The following is a 7,183-nucleotide window of genomic DNA, read 5'->3' on the forward strand; positions in this document are numbered from 1 at the left end:
TGTGTAGTTTGTGAAGTGGGGTTTTTAAGGTTAGACAGTCAAGTTTATGAGCAATGTGAAGGACAAGTATTTTTAATATACAGTGAAATACACAGTTGGTGTGTGGAAAGGGGTTGTTGAGTGGAGTTTGAAAGACTTTTAGACAGACACATGTCTTTTATAAGGTCACATACAATCCGGCTTTAAGATTGGCAAATGTCATGCTTGCCTTTATTAGTCAAAGGTTTGTGTTCAAGAGTCAGAAATTGATGTTCCAGTTTATAAAACTCAGGTCAGGTCACATTTGGAATATGGAACTGCATTCTGGTTGCCCCATTACAGGAAGGATGTGGAGGCTTTGGAGAGGGTGAAGAAGAGTTTCACCAGGACACCGCCTGGATTAGAGGGCACGTTCTGTAGGAAGATGTTGGACAGATGAGGGTTGTTTCCTCTGGAGTGGCGAAGGCTGAGGGGAGAACTGTTGGAGGTTTGTTTGTTTACTTACAGATACAATATGTAGTCAGCCCTTCCGGCCCATTGACCCATGCCGACCAGCAACCCCGAACAGCCCTGATTTAACCTGAACCCAATCACAGAACAATTTTCAATGACAAATTAACCTCTCTGATACATCTTTGGTCTGTGGGAGGAAACTGAGGCACCTAGGGAAAATCCACACATTCCACAGGGCGGGCATACAAAACCCTCAGAGAGGATGCTGGGATTGAACTCTGAACTCCGACGTCTCGAGTTGAAATAGCATCGTGCTAACTGCTACCCAAACCGTGGTGCCCAGATATATTAATATATATAATATTATGTGGGATAATAGATACCAGTGTCTTTCCCCACCAGTGAAATGTCTCATCCCAGAGGGCAGGGATTGAAAGTGAGAGAGGGTAATTTCAAAGGAGAGACGAGGGGCAAGTTTCTGAAACAGGGTGGGGGGAAAGTTTGGAATTCACTGTCAGGGGTGGTGGTGGTGGAGACAAATATGACAGAGACATTCAAGAGGTCCCTGGATAGAGACATGAATTGGCAGAAAGTGGAGGGATAAGGACATTGTGCGGGCAGAAATGATTAGTTTCACTAGGCATTTGATTGTGAATTTTTACTGCTTTGACACATAAGGTCCAAAGGTTCTGTTCCAGTGCAGTATTGTTCTGTGTCCGATGTTCGAAATGACATTGAAGGGAACGGAGGGATATGGATGATACACAGGAGGAGGATATTTAGTACAAATTGTCACCAGTATCAGCACAGCATTGTGGGCTGAATGGCCTATCCAGTGATGTACTGTTCTATGTTCCAACAACTAGATTCTGATCACATTTCACCCCCTTGATCTCAACCTCCCACCAGGATTGGTTTCCCCTAGAAACATCCCAAATGTTGTCTCTGATGAAGTTCTTGCCTCACAAGTCAAATGAGTAGAATGTCTGGGCCTTAAACTTTTCCACGTCCGATGAGTGTGTCTGTGCAGAAATCCATCCGGGGCTCCTCCCCCCAGCTGAGGCCACACAAATGATTCTCACTGTGGTTCAGCTGGTAGACAGTGGCTTATTGTCAGCTGTAACAAAAATGGCAACGTTTAGAGTGTGAGGAATCAGAGAATTAAATACAGTGGCAGATACTGCCTGATGGATTTTGTCAAGACTCTGACCCACAGAGGGATCAGAACTCAGGGCTGAGTCAACTCCGCTGGCCCGAGCGTTTTCCCCGAGTGTCCGACCCATGGGGATTTGGGTCTCAGGGACGAGCTACCTCCACTGGCCTGAGCCATTTCCCTGGGACTCTCACAAACGGAGAGCTTGGGCCTTCAAGCAGACTCACTTCCTCTGTGCTGGGTGCCTTCCCAAGTTCCTGACCCACGGAGAGCTCGGGTCTCAGGGTTGAGTGACCTTTGCTTGTACAAGGGGTTTCCCAAAATCTCTGACCAACAGGGAGATTGTGTCACCTCTGCTGGCTCTGAGCCCAGACCTGTGGCCAGAGATAATGAACTGGTCAACGTGGGCAGTTCTGACCACCATGTCGGTTTGCTGATGGATAAAGGGCACTGAGGACTGAAGTCCAAGTTGGAGGGGGAGGGAGACTCTATCAGTAATACAACATTGGTGTCCAAATGCTCAGCCCATTCCTGGGGTCACGAACAGCCTGTGCAAAGGGGAGACAAAGTGAATGTGGGGAGCAGACCACTCGGCCCCTCCACTCCATTCTGTCACTTGATCAGATGGTGGTTGATGTGTCTCAGCTCCAGTCAACCTTCACTTTCCACAACCAGCAAGATCCAGCGGCTGAATTTAATAATAAGTTATTATCATTGAACAATAGTAGGTATTTCTCTTTGGATACCATTGAGGGGGGTGACCTGCATGGGGAACAGCAGTAACCGGGTCTCTGGCACTGAGTCTGTTGCTGTGGCTCAGAAGAGAAGAAAGGTGAAGAGGACTGCATTGGTGATTGGAGATTTCTTAGAGGAATAGAAATGAGATTCTGTGGATGTGATGGAGACACCCAGATGGTTTGTTGCCTCCCAGGAGACGGTAGTACATATTTAGTTAGAAACTTAGAAACGTGGAAAACCTACAGCACAATACAGGCTCTTTGGCCCACAATGCTGTGCCAAACATGTATTTACATTAGAAATTACCTCAGGTTACCCATTGCCCTGTATTTTTCTAAGCTCCATGTACCTATCCAGGAGTCTCTTAAAAGATCCTATCGTATACACCTCCGCTACTGCCGCTGGCAGTCCATTCCACACACTCACCACTCACTGCATAAAAAACACACCCCTAACATCTCCTCTGTACCTACTTCCAAGCACCAAGCACCTTAATACTGTGTCCTCGCAGTTGAAAAATTGAGGTTAAAAATGTGAGGAGTTACAATGAATAGAATGATTTGGAAGATGAATGAGGGCTAAGGGATTGGTGCAGGGGGCAGGGGTGCTGATTTATGGATCATTGAACCTTCTGGCGAAGGTACAACATGTATAAAAGTGACAGGTTACACTCGAACCCCTGTGGGACCAATATACTCGCAGACGGGTTTGCTAAAGCTGTTCGGGGGGGGGGGGGGGGGGTTAAACTGCTGTAATTTGGCGGGGGATTGGAACCAGAGTGATAGGGCTAAGGAACGGGTAGTTGGTTTACAAACAGTGGGGTGTGTAGTGAGACTGCCAGCAAGGAGAGGCTGATGACAGGGCAAAATTGTAAATGGAGGACAAATTCGAAAAGGGTGATGAATACAGGACTGTGGGTGTTATTTTTGAAAGCATTCACTATGCAGAGTAAGGTAGATGAACTTGTAGTACAGTTAGAGATTGGCAGGTATGATGTTGTGGGCATCACAGAATCATGGCAGATAGATTATAGTTGGGAGCTTAATGGTGAAGGATACACATTATATCAAAAGGACAGGCGGGCAAGCAGAGGGTAAGGCATGGCACTGTTGATAAAAAATAAAATCAATTGATTAGAAAGAGGTGACATAGGTATGGAAGGTGTATAATTGTTAAGGGTAGAGCTAAGAAAGGAGTTATATAGAGACACCTGGAAAGAAGCAAATACGTGGTCTACAAATCAGAATGGTAGATAGAAAACACATGTCAAAAGGGCAACGTTACAATAGTCAGGAGGATTTCAGTATGCTGGTAGAGTGGGAAAATCAGGTTGATGATGGAATGCAAAGCTGGAATTTGTAGAATGTCCATGAAATGGCTTTTTAGAGAATTTGTGGTTGAGCCGACGGGGAATCAGCTATTCTGGATTGGGTGTTGTCTAATGATCCAGAATTGATTAGAGAGCTTAAGGCAAAAGAACCCTAAGGGACAAGTATTCATAATATTGTGATGATTTGGGGTGTGGGGGGGGTGGTTGACAGCATCCCCACCCCCTGCATTTCTAATGACTAGTACTGTTTATTGATTTTGTGTTAAAATGCTTTTGTAAGACCATTTATTGTTCCATTTTAGCTTGGGTTATACAGTTATTTGAAGGTCACCCTAAATGTAAATGGGGTGTGTGATGGTCACCTCCCTGTCTGTATGAGACTGGTTGGGTTCACTCTCTGGGTCATGGTGTCTGGTCTGTTTGTGTTTATCACATTAAAATGCTTGCTACAATATGATAGAATTCACCGTGTACTTTGAGAAGGAGAAGCTGAAGTCAGATGTATCAGTATTACAGTGGAGTAAAATGAATTACAAAGGAAAGACAGAGGAGCTGACTGAATTTGATTGGAAGGGAACACAAGCATGGACAATGGCAGAACAGAAAAGGCTGGAGTTTTTCACATCAGTTTGAAAGTCGCGGGGTAAATCCATCAGAAGGAGGAAGAAGTATTCTAAAGGCAGAATTATGCAACTGTGGCTGACAAGAAAAGTCAAAGTCAAAAAGTCAACATAGAAAACATAAAATAGAGCAAAATTAGTGGGAAGTTCAAGGATTGGGAAGCTTTTAAAAACCAACAGAAGGCAACTAAAAAGGTCAGAGTGAAGTTAAAGATGGAATACAAAGGCAAACTGGTCAATAATATTAAAGAGGATACCAGACATTCCTTCAGTTATATAAGATGGAAAAGAGAGGTGAGAGTGGATATCGGTCCACTGGAAACTGACGCTGGAATGGCAGTAATGTGAGACAAGGAAATGTTGGATGAACTGAGTACACTCTATCCTCGTTACATGCGGGGTATACATTCCTCGCAGTTGCTGCATCAATGTTGTTGATGGCATGTCTGATGTTGAAGGACTTCCACCATTCCCTCACCATTGGTAAACTCCCAGGATTTTCAAAATCGTCTGTTGCTTGCAGCATCTGAGAGACAGTGCGCCGTGAAAAATACGCCTTCAATGTGAATATCACACCCTGGTCAAGTGGTTGAATCAGCCATGTTGTGTTAGGTGACAGGAAATGCATTGTTACGTTAGGACTGTTATGAAATAGGATGCTATGAAGGCAAAGTTAAATATTTCAAGCACAAAGTCAATGCCCTGTAGGTAATAACAACAAAAGTTTAAGAGTGCAAGATCGCACATCCACACGCTGCCAAAACCAATGTGAGACTGGAGGGAGTGAGAACGTGAGACGTGTGTGTGTGACATGTGTTGGTGGGAAAGCAGTGTTTCTCATCCCAGCAGCCTCACATAACTGTGAGTTTTGGACACGTATAAGGAGAAGTTGGTAGAAATAGGTTTGATGCACAACTGTAAATCCACATTGTCTAAAAACACATATAACGAGGATAGGGTGTACATATTTTGTATCAGTCATCACTTTGGAAGACACTAGCAGTATGGTGGAAGTTTGAGAGAGACAGGGGTCAGAAATGGGTGAATTTGTCATTACCAGGAAGAATGTGCTTTGGAAATTGAAAGGTCCGAAGGTGAATAAGTCTGAAAAAGATGGCTAAAGACACCATGAAGTTATTAATAATGATTTTTTTAAAGAATCAATAGATTATGACATAATTCTGGATGACTGGAAAATTGCAAATGTCACTCCACTATTCAAGAAATAGGAGGGGCAGAAGAAAGAACATTATAGTCCAGTTAGTCTGACCTCTATGGTTGGGAAGAATTTGGAGTTGATTGTTGTGGATATGGTTTTGGGTTCTTGGAGGTTTGTGGAAAAAATAGGCTGAAGTCAGATTGGCTTCCTTCAGGGAAAATTTTGCATGACAAATCTATTGGAATTCTTTGAAGGAATATCAAGCCGGATAGATAAAGGAGAATCAGTGGATATTGTCTACTTGTATTTTCAGAAGGCCTTGACAAGGTGCCACATGTGAGGATGCTTAGCAATTTAAGAGCTGATGGTATTCAAGGAAAGACACTAGCATAGATAGAACATTGGCTGATTGGGAATAAAGGGAATCTTTTCTGGTCAACTGCTGGTGACAAGTGGTGTTCCTTGGGGATCTGTGTTAGGACTACAGCTTCTTACATGAAAGGCTAGATATTGGGAAGACAGAATTGAGGGCTTTGTGGCCAAATCTGCAGACAATATGAAGACAGCTGAAGAGGAATGTAGTCTTGAGGAAGCAGAGAGCTACAGAAGGACTTAGACAGTTTAGGAGAATGGGCAAAGAACTGTCAGATGAAATACTGTGTCAGGAAATGTGTGGTCCTGCAATTTAAAAGAAAAAAATAAAGAGGTAGACTATATTCTAAGTGGAGAAAAAATTCAAAAATCTGAGGCATGTGAACTTGAAGGTGAACTAGTACATTGGCTAACCTGAGCACACCACAACCCAGTTGTGAAAAATGCTGAGAACGTTCAACCCTGCCTCATCTTGCCAGTAGATCTGGTTCAGATCCATTACTGGGCTCATTGCACACTGGGTGTTCCTATCTAAAGACTTCTCCAGATTCTCACCACTTCCACAGAAGTTGATATGGTTTAGCTGGCATGTCCAAAGATGTTGCAACGTACCTTGGAGATGACCGTAGATGGACTGAGTGGGATGTTGCAGAGCCTAGTAGAGAACACAGAAATGGTGTGAACAGCAGCTTGACAGCTGATGCTGTGGGAAAGGTTTCAATGTTCCAGAGGTGACCTTCCTTACCATGTAGGTGTTGTTCGAATCGACCTGGTGACCTCCTGAACCCTACAACAGAACAATTGAACCATTACATGCATCTAAACATTGTCAAAACTGGCTTTAAATTGAGAGTGGGACAGTTTAAGGGGGATGTGTGGGGCAAGTTATCTTCACAGAGAGGCTGGTGAGTGTCTGGAACACACTGCCAGTGTGGTGCTGGAAATAGACATAACACTTGCATTTAAGGGGCATTTAGACAGGCACAGGAACATGGAGGGAAAAGGATGAAAGTTCAAAGGCAATTTGTTTTCAGAGTACATACATGTCACCACATAAACCCTGAGATTATTTTGCCTGTGGGATACTCAGCAAATCTGTAGAACAGAAACCGTAAACTGGATCAATGAAAGAGTAAGAGCATAGAAGATTTCAAACTCTGCAAATGCAAATTTAAATAAATAGCAATAAATAATGAGAACATGAAATAATAAGATAAAGAGACTTTAAAGTCAGATCATTTTTAATGGGAATATTGGTTGTGGGATCATGCGCAGGGAGATCGGATTATTTTGATAAATACAAAATATTCTGCAGATGCTGGAATTCAGAGCAACACACAAAAATGCTGGAAGAATTCAGCAGGTCAGGCAGCATCTTT

At 43.4% G+C, this 7,183-nt stretch overlaps 1 long non-coding RNA gene across 1 annotated transcript; it reads right to left on the reverse strand.

The window, feature by feature from the left end:
- Positions 1-1,438: 1,438 nt before the first annotated feature.
- On the reverse strand, positions 1,439-6,592 carry LOC132402438 (uncharacterized). The gene is made up of 3 exons (XR_009514898.1): positions 6,550-6,592; positions 6,417-6,459; positions 1,439-1,549 (listed from the first exon to the last, which is right to left on the reverse strand). It is a non-coding gene; the product is annotated as an uncharacterized LOC132402438 (long non-coding RNA).
- Positions 6,593-7,183: the final 591 nt, after the last annotated feature.

This window comes from Hypanus sabinus, chromosome 12 (assembly GCF_030144855.1).
Source record: "Hypanus sabinus isolate sHypSab1 chromosome 12, sHypSab1.hap1, whole genome shotgun sequence".
Lineage (NCBI taxonomy): Eukaryota > Metazoa > Chordata > Chondrichthyes > Myliobatiformes > Dasyatidae > Hypanus > Hypanus sabinus.